Here is an 11,703-nt window from a genome sequence, read left to right as displayed (position 1 = left end):
TGTTCCCGGTGTGGGTCTGACCCAGGGATACGGAGGCGGGATCTGTGCACAGTGTTCCCTGTGTATGTCTGACCCAGGGATACAGAGACGGGAACTGTGCACGGTGCTCCCTGTGTGGGTCTGACCCAGGAATACGGAGACAGGAACTGTGCATGGGTGCTCCCCAAGAGGGTCTGACCCACGGATACAGAGACGGGAACTGTGCACGGTGCTCCCGGTGTGGGTGTGACCCAGGGATACGGAGACAGGAACTGTGCACGGTGCTCCCGGTGTGGGTCTGACCCAGGGATACGGAGACAGGAACTGTGCACGGTGCTCCCCGGTGTTGGTCTGACCCACGGATACGGAGATGGGAACTATGCACAGTGTTCCCTGTGTGGGTCTGACCCAGGAATACGGAGACAGGAACTGTGCACGGTGCTCCCTGGTGTGGTTCTGACCCAGGGATACGGAGACGGGAACTGTGCACAGTGTTCCCAGTGTGGGTCTGACCCAGGAATACGGAGATGGGAACTGTGCACGGTGCTCCCGGTGTGGGTTTGATCCAGGGATACAAACTCTGCATGGTGCTCCCGGTGTGGGTTTGATCCAGGGATACAAACTGTGCATGGTGCTCCCGGTGTGGGTTTGATCCAGGGATACAAACTGTGCATGGTGCTCCCGGTGTGGGTTTGATCCAGGGATACAAACTGTGCACGGTGCTCCCGGTGTGGGTCTGACCTAGAGACAGGAACCTTTCAACTCCTAATCCATCTGTTCATAATTATGTGCACCTCCCTTTCGACCCCTGAGCCACTCCACCTCAAGCAAGGTCTTGGGGTATCTCTTCTGTCTCCATTCCAATGTCCTTAGCCCTTTCCTGAAATTTGGGGATGAGAACTGTACAAGGCCCTCCAGCCAAGGTCTGACCCTATTTTCATAGCACCTGACACCGCGGGCATTTAGGGCAACAATAGGTCCTCCATCTCTCTTCATAGCAGTATTCATTGCTGTTTCCATAACAATTCTGTTTGACCAGTCAGGGTTGTTAACCCTGAGCTGAACCTTGAGGACCGGCAGACCACTCTTAGTCTGGCCTCTACCCTTTGACCTGTTTGGCACTGGTGACTGGACCAGAAGCCAAAGCATAAAGTCCTGATTCCAGCCAACATAATTCTCCAGGTTACCAAGGCAAGCAAGCTTCCAAATCCTATGACAAGGTTGTGGTCCTCTTGGCCAGTTTTATAGAGTACAATACCTCCCTGATCTGATACTCCGTGCTCCAAGTAATGAAGGCCAGTATCCCAAAGACATCACATCTAACAGTACTCTCACTGTCTGTGTAACATTACCTCATACACCAAGGTCCCCACCGTCCCTCGACACTCCACACCATTCACAGTATGTGTTCTACCCTCGTACACCGAGGTCCCTCTATCCCTTGACACTCCACACCATTCACAGTGTGTGTCCTGCCCTTGTATACCGAGGTCCCTCTGTCCCTCAACACTCCCCACCATTCACAGTGTGTGTCCTGCCCTTGTACACCGAGGTCCCTCTGTCCCTCCACACTCCCCACCATTCACAGTGTGTGTCCTGCCCTTGTACACTGAGATCCCTCTCTCCCTCGACACTCCCCACCATTCACAGTGTGTGTTCTACCCTTGTACACTGAGATCCCTCTGTCCCCACTGTCCATTGACACTCCACACCATTCACAGTGTGTGTCCTGCCCTCATACACCGAGGTCCCCCTGTCCCTTGACACTCCACACCATTCACAGTGTGTGTCCTGCCCTTGTACACCGAGGTCCCTCTGTCCCTGGACACTCCCCACCATTCACAGTGTGTGTCCTGCCCTTGTACACCGAGGTCCCTCTGTCCCTCCACACTCCCCACCATTCACAGTGTGTGTCCTGCCCTTGTACACTGAGATCCCTCTCTCCCTCGACACTCCCCACCATTCACAGTGTGTGTTCTACCCTTGTACACCGAGGTCCCTCTGTCCCTCCACACTCCCCACCATTCACAGTGTGTGTTCTACCCTTGTACACCGAGATCCCTCTGTCCCCACTGTCCATTGACACTCCCCACCATTCAGTGTGTGTCCTACCTTGTACACCGAGGTCCCTCTGTCCCTCCACACTCCCCACCATTCACAGTGTGTGTTCTACCCTTGTACACCGAGATCCCTCTGTCCCCACTGTCCATTGACACTCCCCACCATTCAGTGTGTGTCCTACCTTGTATACTGAGGTCCTCTATTCCTCAATTTTTGAAGTAGAAGTGATCACTTTGTTGAGATCACACTATAACACCCATTATTCAGTGGGAATTAGAAGAATCTACTAATTTGCAGAGGACACAAAGATTAGGAGAGTAGTGGACAGTGAGGAAGGCCATCATGGCTTGCAGGCGGATCTGCATCAGCTGGAAAGATGGCAGATGGAATTTAATGCAGACAAGTGAGAGGTTTTGCGCTAACCAGAGTAGAACAGTAGGGCACTGAGGAGTGCAGTGGAACAAAGGGACCTGGGAGTACAGGTAGATAATTCATAGTAAGTGGTGTCACATGTAGATAGGGTCATAAAGAAAGCTTTTGGCACATTGGCCTTCATAAATCAATGTACTGAGTCTGGGAGATGGGATGTTATGTCGAAGTTGTATCAGATGTTGGTGAGGCCTAAATTAGAGTATTAAGTGCAGTTTTGATCACCTGCCTACAGGAATATGGAAATACAAGGATGCTGCTGGATCTGGAGGACCGGAGTCATAATGAAAGATTGGACTCTATTTCTTAGAAAGTAAGAGATTTCATAGCAATATGCAAAGTTATGAGGGGTAAAAGCAAGCAGGCTTTTTCCCGCTTAGGTTGGGTGGGACGACAACCAGAGGTCATGGGTTAAGGGTAAAAGGTGAAAAGTTCAAGGGAAAACACCTTCACTCAAAGGGAAATGACCTGACGGCACAAGTTGTGCATGTGTGCTCGATTTCAACATTAGACGTTTGGATAGGTACATGGACGGTAGACAATTGTCAAAGGTAATCTCAATTCTCAATGTCTGGTGCATTGATACAAACTGGTGAGGTGAGGGTCAGAGGGAATGAGTCTCAGACTACGTCCACACTAGACAGGATAACTTTGAAAACACTGGTTTTGCATAAAAATGATAGGTGTCCGCACCAAGCGTTTTTGAAAATATCTCTATCCACATTAAAACGGGTATTTGGGCGAATCTCCTCCTACTGGGCATACGCAGGACACATCTACAGAAGACAAGCGACATGTTTGGTGTCGAATCTCGCTGTGAAAGTGTGCGTTTGTGCAGTTACAGGCAAGAAAAACTTAAAAGAAAATTGCCAAATGACGGACAGCAGCTGACTCGCACAGGAGGTCTTAAAACTAAAAAAAACAAATACTGGAGCGTATGGAGGCAACCAACAGGGAGTTCACAGATAGTATGACCTGGCTGACAATAAACATTGAAAAACTGGCTAACTCTGTTGCATTAATAAAGTATCTTGTTAAATGTATAAAACATGTCTGCATCAGTATTATCTTTTATTTCCATACAATGGCTGTTACACATCTATTGTCAGAGAAGTACTTGCATAAATAGAGAAACCACCTTCATACGAGCAAGGACAGAAAACAGGGCAAAGTGAGTATACTTATTTATTCAGTAAGTTATGGGTCAAAGTATTTGGTGAGTACATTTCTAACTCTTCTGGCTTCAGTCTTGTTGCCATCTGTTCTGAAATTGTTAGGTTGAGTCCAAGAAAACAATGAAATGGCGCGCTGCCGTCACCATCTGTTCCAGCGTTTCTAGAAATCTCCGGTTACCCCCTCCACACTGCTCTGCCCATTCACCGTTTTCAAAATTACACACTCTGGAGGGCTGAGGCTCCTGATAAAGCAGAATCGTGAAGAGTGTCCAGGAAATTCTCGACATGCAGACAGCCCTACCTGAGAGAGGGCAACAGTCACCCTCTTATCATATTGGAATTGGTTTATTGTTGTCACGTACTGAGATACAGTGCAAAAATTATCTGTATACTGGTTGTTAGGGAGTTGTTCTGGAGATATGGAATATAATCAATACTAATTTCAACATCAACCTGTCTTCAGATCTGAATGTGGATTGTAGGGTTAACATACTCTGTGACGGGGTTGTTAAACCAGCAGAAATGGAACACTCGTTGGAGTCTGTAATTGCTAGAAACTAATAAAGTTTATTAGTAAATTAAGTAATACAGTACACTAAAGGCAAGGATATAAATGTAACAGGTTAACAGTGATAATATACACAGAAATATGGGAATAGGAATCAGCCAAGCTCTATCGAAGTCTAGGGGTAAATGATCAGTCTTCAGGAGAAGCAGAGTTCAGTTCAGTTTAGTGTAGTTCGAGGTAGTTGTTGTGGTCTGTTGGAGAGAGAGAGAGAGAGATACAGCTGAGATTTCAGGCAACCTTCTTGTCCGGTTGTGGTCACTGACTGTGACCCCTCCGTTCCAGATGTGATCGTTGTCCCGTTGTGGTCACCGACTGTGACCCCTCCGTTCCAGATGCAATCGTTCTTCCGTGGTGAACCCGTCACCCAGCCAAGGGTGGACACACAACAGGTCCCCACCGGCCGTACCTTTATACCCTGTGAGCTTCAGGCCGATTCCTGCAAATCAGTCCTCCAAACTCCCACCGACTTGTGGGGGCACAATGGCCCCAGGGTCTCGTGGCGTGTCTGCGGTGTCTTAGCAAACTCACTATTTTATCCCCCCTCCCCCGCTCGATGGGGTATCACCCTGTCCCTCAGACCTCACTACCTCCTTTTGTCTCAGTGGGAGTGTTAACGAGCAGTTCATGTTCAAAGCAAAGTGTCCGTGGCAGTATCACTGCAGATGCCAAAATACTGAATTATGAGTCTCTCTCTCTCTCTCATTAGCATTTTTGAATGGCTCTCCCCTGTCACTCTTTTTTAGCAGCATCCATTCTGCAGCTCTGCTTGGCTTCACAAATAACAGTAGATTGAATTTTAAATGCAGCTGGGAACAATGGTCTTCCTGGAGCTGCAGACTGGGGTCAATTGCAAACCAGAAAGCATCCCATTGACCTGAGATGTCTGCATGTGCATGAATGCAACTAAGAGACAGCGGTGATTAACACTCACTGTAGGTGTGTTGGTGTGAAGATCTGGGTGTCTGAAAATTGGAGACTTCAGAGGGGAACACACACCAGTCCTCATAGAGGGATCTGATTGAGAGAGTGAACAATTTCTAGTTCCTGGGAGACCTAACCTGGTCCCAACATACCAAAAAGAAGAGAAGTCTGCAGATGCTGGAAGTCAGAACAACACACACACACAAAATGCTGGAGGAACTCAGCAGGCCAGACAGCATCTACGGAAAAAAGTACCGCTGACGTTTCAGGCTGAAGGCTTGGATTTCCAGCATCTGTAGATTGTCTCTTCTTTGTGACTTGACTACTATGCTGCAAAGTCTCTTCCAGGAACGCCTACCCTGAGGAAGATGAAATCTTCCTTTTTCCTCCTCAGTCCTGCCAAAGGAGCTCAGCCAAAGCCTTGTCTGTACTTTTCCCACAGATGTTGCCTGGCCTGCTTAGTTCCTCCAGCATTTTGTGTGAGTTGCTCCCAACATATTAATGCAACCTCGAAGAAGGCAAGACAGTGACCAGTGGGAGTTTAAGGAGATCTTGTACGTCACCTAAACCAGCTGCAAATTCTACAGGTGTACTGTGGAAAGCATTCTGACTGGGTGCGTCGCCATCTGATAAGGGGATGCAGGAGAGCTCCTGCACGGGATCAAAGTCAGCTGCAGAGAGCTGTAAAGTTAGTCAGCTCCATCGTGGGTATTAGCCTCTATAATATCCAGGAGTTGGCGCGTGGCCTAGTGGATAAGGCATCGGCCTAGTGATCTAAAGGTCACTGGTTTGAGCCTCAGCTGAGGCGGCGTGTTGCGTCCTTGAGCTTCATAACAACACATTGCTCTGCGACGACACCGGTGCCGAGCTGCTTGAGACCACATTGGTGGCGTGGAGAGGGGAGACTTGCAGCTTGGGCAACTGCCAGTCTCTTCCAAGGTGCAAATCCATGGTTTCACAAAACTAACGGATGCCATCTTCAAGGAGTTGTGCTCAAAAAGATGGCCTTCATCATTAAGGACTCAGGTCATGCCTTGTTCTCACTGCTACCATCAGGAAGCCTGAAGACACACACTCAGCGATTCAGGAACAGCTTCTTCCCCTCTGCCATCCATTACCCAGGCCGTGCCCTGTTCTCACTGATACCATCAGGCAGGAGGTACAGGAGCCTGAAGACACACACTCAGTGATTCAGGAACAGCTTCCTCCCTTCTGCCATCAGGAAGGAGGTACAGGAGCCTGAAGACACACACTCAACGATTCAGGAACAGCTTCCTCCCCTCTGCCATCTGAATGAGCATTGATCCCATGAACACTACCTCACTACTTTTTTATTTCTATTTTACTGCAATATTTTTTAATTTAACTATTTAATATATATAATTACTTTAATTCATAGTTTTTCTCCATTATTATGTATTTAATTGTACTGCTGCGGCAAAGTTTACAAACTTCACGGCATACGTCAGCGATTAAATCTGAGTCTGATTATATGTAACTCAAAGAAAGCATTATGAATCCAGTGTAACTATAGCAATTGTTCTTTAGCAGATGAAAATGTGATGTAACTTGGTTCAAGGATCTTCTCTCCAGAGTGTCTCCAAATACTGGGCATGCCAAATAAAAACTTACACCCTTAGCGGCGTGTCTCTCTGGTCCATTCACAGGCAGAACAGTGCTGTCGTTGCTGAGCAGAAAGATTGCACGGCACAAGTTTTCTGCGGACGCACTGGTTGTTAGAGGGAACGTTGGTTCAGATGCGGCCTGATCAGAGTCACCTTGTCAAAAGAAAAACTCATTCGATTTAGACATAACTTGCCCGGCACAAAGCCAAGCTGGCTCCCTCTAATTAGGCCATGATTTTCCGAATGCTATCTTTCAGAAGGCTGTCCGGTAACTTCCCTGCCACTGATGTGAGACTGGCCGGTCTATCATTTGCAGGATGACCCCTGTAGCCCTGTTTAAATAATGATAACAAGAATTAGCTACTTCCCAGTCCTCCGGGGCCTCACCCGAGGCTAGAGAGGACACAAAGATATTGGTCAAGTCCCCAACAGCTTCTTCTTTTGCCTCTCAATAATCTGGGGTATGTACCATCAGGCCCTGAGGACTTATCCACCTTAATGCTCTTTAAGAGACGCAACACTACCTCCCCTTTACCTTTCCGTCCCCTAACATACGCATATGCTCACCACTGTTCTCCCTATCCTCTACATTCTTCTCCTTGTTAATGATCTGGAGTACCTCACCCATGCCCAGGCAAATGCCCCACCCCCTTTTATCCTTGAGTGGCCCTACCCTCTTCCTAATTATCCACTTTCTCTTGATGGAAGTATAGAATGCCTTGGGATTCTTTCTAATCCAACTAGCCAAGGACTTTTCAGGATCCCTCCTGCTTTTCCTTAATTACCTTCTTGAGTTCTTTTCCAGTTGTCTTATATTCATCACAATGTCCATCCCCCTTCACCCCTAACAGTGTCTATCTTCCTTTATCAAACACAAAGTCCGTCTCCCTTCACCGCAAAACAATGTCCATGCCCCTTCGCTCCACACAGTCCATCTCCCATCATCCCGCACAGTGTCCATCTCCCTTTATCCCACACAATGTCCATCTCCCTTCGCTCCACACAGTGTCCATCTTCCTTTATCCTAGACAAAGCTCATCTCCCATCATCCCACACAGTGTCCATGCCCCTTCGCTCCACACAGTCCATCTCCCATCATCCCACACAGTCCATCTTCCTTTATCAAACACAAAGTCCATCTCCCTTCACTGCAAACAATGTCCAACCCCCTTCGCTCCATACAGTCCATCCTCCCTTCGCCCCACATAATGTCCATCTCCTTTGACCCCACAGTGTCCATCTTACTCTATCCCACACAATGTCTATTTCCCTTCACCTCACACAGTGTCCATCTCCCTTCACCCCACACAATGTCCATCTCCCTTCACCCCACAGTGTCCATCTCACTTCACCCACACAAAGTCCATCTCCCTTCACCCCACACAGTGTCCATATCACTTCACCCACAGAATGTCCATCTCCCTTCACCCACAGAATGTCCATCTCCCTTCACCCACAGAATGTCCATCTCCCTTCACCCCACAGAATGTCCATCTCCCTTCACCCACAGAATGTCCATCTCCCTTCACCCCACACAGTCCATCTCCCTTCACCCACAGAATGTCCATCTCCCTTCACCCCACAGAATGTCCATCTCCCTTCACCCACAGAATGTCCATCTCCCTTCACCCCACACAGTCCATCTCCCTTCACCCCACAGAATGTCCATCTCCCTTCACCCACAGAATGTCCATCTCCCTTCACCCACAGAATGTCCATTTCCCTTCACCCCACACAGTCCATCTCCCTTCACCCACAGAATGTCCATCTCCCTTCACCCCACACAAAGTCCATCTCCCTTCACCCCACAGAATGTCCATCTCCCTTCACCCCACACTGTCCATCTCCCTTCACCCCACACAGTCCATCTCCCTTCACCCCACACTGTCCATCTCCCTTCACCCCACACAGTGTCCATATCACTTCACCCACAGAATGTCCATCTCCCTTCACCCACAGAATGTCCATCCCCCTTCACCCCACACAGTGTCCATATCACTTCACCCACAGAATGTCCATCTCCCTTCACCCACAGAATGTCCATTTCCCTTCACCCCACACAGTCCATCTCCCTTCACCCACAGAAAGTCCATCTCCCTTCACCCCACAGAATGTCCATCTCCCTTCACCCACAGAATGTCCATCTCCCTTCACCCCACACAGTCCATCTCCCTTCACCCCACAGAATGTCCATCTCCCTTCACCCCACAGAATGTCCATCTCCCTTCACCCACAGAATGTCCATTTCCCTTCACCCCACACAGTCCATCTCCCTTCACCCACAGAATGTCCATCTCCCTTCACCCCACACAAAGTCCATCTCCCTTCACCCCACAGAATGTCCATCTCCCTTCACCCCACACTGTCCATCTCCCTTCACCCCACACAGTCCATCTCCCTTCACCCACAGAATGTCCATCTCCCTTCACCCCACAGTGTCCATCTCACTTCACCCCCAGAATGTCCATCTCCCTTCACCCACAGAATGTCCATCTCCCTTCACCCCACAGTGTCCATCTCACTTCACCCACACAAAGTCCATCTCCCTTCACCCCACACAATGTCCATTTCCCTTCACCTCACACAGTGTCCATCTCCCTTCACCCACAGTATGTCCATCTCCCTTCACCCCACAGTGTCCATCTCACTTCACCCCACACAAAGTCCATCTCCCTTCACCTCACACAGTGTCCATCTCCCTTCACCCCACACAATGTCCATCTCCCTTCACCCCACACAATGTCCATTTCCCTTCATCTCACACAGTCCATCTCCCTTCACCCACAGAATGTCCATCTCCCTTCACCCCACAGTGTCCATCTCCCTTCACCCACAGAATGTCCATCTCCCTTCACCCACAGAATGTCCATCTCCCTTCACCCCACAGTGTCCATCTCCCTTCACCCCACACAGTCCATCTCCCTTCACCCCACAGTGTCCATCTCACTTCACCCCACAGAATGTCCATCTCCCTTCACCCCACACAAAGTCCATCTCCCTTCACCCACAGAATGTCCATCTCCCTTCACCCCACAGTGTCCATCTCCCTTCACCCACAGAATGTCCATCTCCCTTCACCCACAGAATGTCCATCTCCCTTCACCCCACAGTGTCCATCTCACTTCACCCCACACAAAGTCCATCTCCCTTCACCCCACAGTGTCCATCTCCCTTCACCCACACAAAGTCCATCTCCCTTCACCCACACAAAGTCCATCTCCCTTCACCCCACAGTGTCCATCTCACTTCACCCACACAATGTCCATCTCCCTTCACCCCACAGTGTCCATCTCACTTCACCCACACAAAGTCCATCTCCCTTCACCCCACACAATGTCCATTTCCCTTCACCTCACACAGTGTCCATCTCCCTTCACCCACAGAATGTCCATCTCCCTTCACCCCACAGTGTCCATCTCACTTCACCCCACACAAAGTCCATCTCCCTTCACCTCACACAGTGTCCATCTCCCTTCACCCCACACAATGTCCATCTCCCTTCACCCCACAGTGTCCATCTCCCTTCACCCACACAAAGTCCATCTCCCTTCACCCCACACAATGTCCATTTCCCTTCATCTCACACAGTGTCCATCTCCCTTCACCCACAGAATGTCCATCTCCCTTCACCCCACAGTGTCCATCTCCCTTCACCCACAGAATGTCCATCTCCCTTCACCCACAGAATGTCCATCTCCCTTCACCCCACAGTGTCCATCTCCCTTCACCCCACACAGTCCATCTCCCTTCACCCCACAGTGTCCATCTCACTTCACCCCACAGAATGTCCATCTCCCTTCACCCCACACAAAGTCCATCTCCCTTCATCCCACACAGTCCATCTCCCTTCACCCCACAGTGTCCATCTCACTTCGCCCCACACAATGTCCATCTCCCTTCACCCCACACAAAGTCCATCTCCCTTCACCTCACACAGTGTCCATCTCCCTTCACCCACAGAATGTCCATCTCCCTTCACCCCACAGTGTCCATCTCCCTTCACCCACAGAATGTCCATCTCCCTTCACCCCACAGTGTCCATCTCCCTTCACCCACACAAAGTCCATCTCCCTTCACCCACACAAAGTCCATTTCCCTTCACCTCACACAGTGTCCATCTCACTTCACCCACAGAATGTCCATCTCCCTTCACCCCACAGTGTCCATCTCACTTCACCCACACAATGTCCATCTCCCTTCACCCCACAGTGTCCATCTCACTTCACCCACACAATGTCCATCTCCCTTCACCCCACAGTGTCCATCTCCCTTCACCCCACAGTGTCCATCTCCCTTTATCCCACAGTGTCCATCTCCCTTTATCCCACACAAAGTCCATCTCCCTTCACCCCACACAATGTCCATCTCCCTTCACCCCACAGTGTCCATCTCCTTTCACTCACAGAATGTCCATCTCCCTTCACCCCACAGTGTCCATCTCACTTCACCCCACAGAATGTCCATCTCCCTTTATCCCACAGTCCATCTCCCTTTATCCCACACAAAGTCCATCTCCCTTCACCCCACACAATGTCCATCTCCCTTCACCCACAGAATGTCCATCTCCCTTCACCGAAAACAGTCCATCTCCCTTCACCCACACAAAGTCCATCTCCCTTCACTCACACAGTGTCCATCTCCCTTCACCCACACAAAGTCCATCTCCCTTCACTCCACAGTGTCCATCTCCCTTCACCCACAAAATGTCCATCTCCCTCCGCGCCCTCTCTCGCTTTCTCTCCCCCGTCTCTATTCTCCCGGCCCCGCCCCCGCGGCCGCTGTTTTCCTTTGAACCGCCGGTTGCCGACCTCGCGGCGGAACCGAGAGAGAAACTGTCCCGGGACGCGGTGAGTGGGAGACGGGGCAGGGAGGGAGAGCGTGGCCGAGGGAGGTCGGAGGGGATGGGGTGGGGAGGCAGGCAGGGGGAGGGTGGGAGTGATGTGTT

Source organism: Hypanus sabinus, chromosome 26 (assembly GCF_030144855.1).
Source record: "Hypanus sabinus isolate sHypSab1 chromosome 26, sHypSab1.hap1, whole genome shotgun sequence".
NCBI lineage: Eukaryota > Metazoa > Chordata > Chondrichthyes > Myliobatiformes > Dasyatidae > Hypanus > Hypanus sabinus.
The sequence above is the reverse complement of the archived record's forward strand: the minus strand, read 5'-3'. Positions refer to the sequence as shown.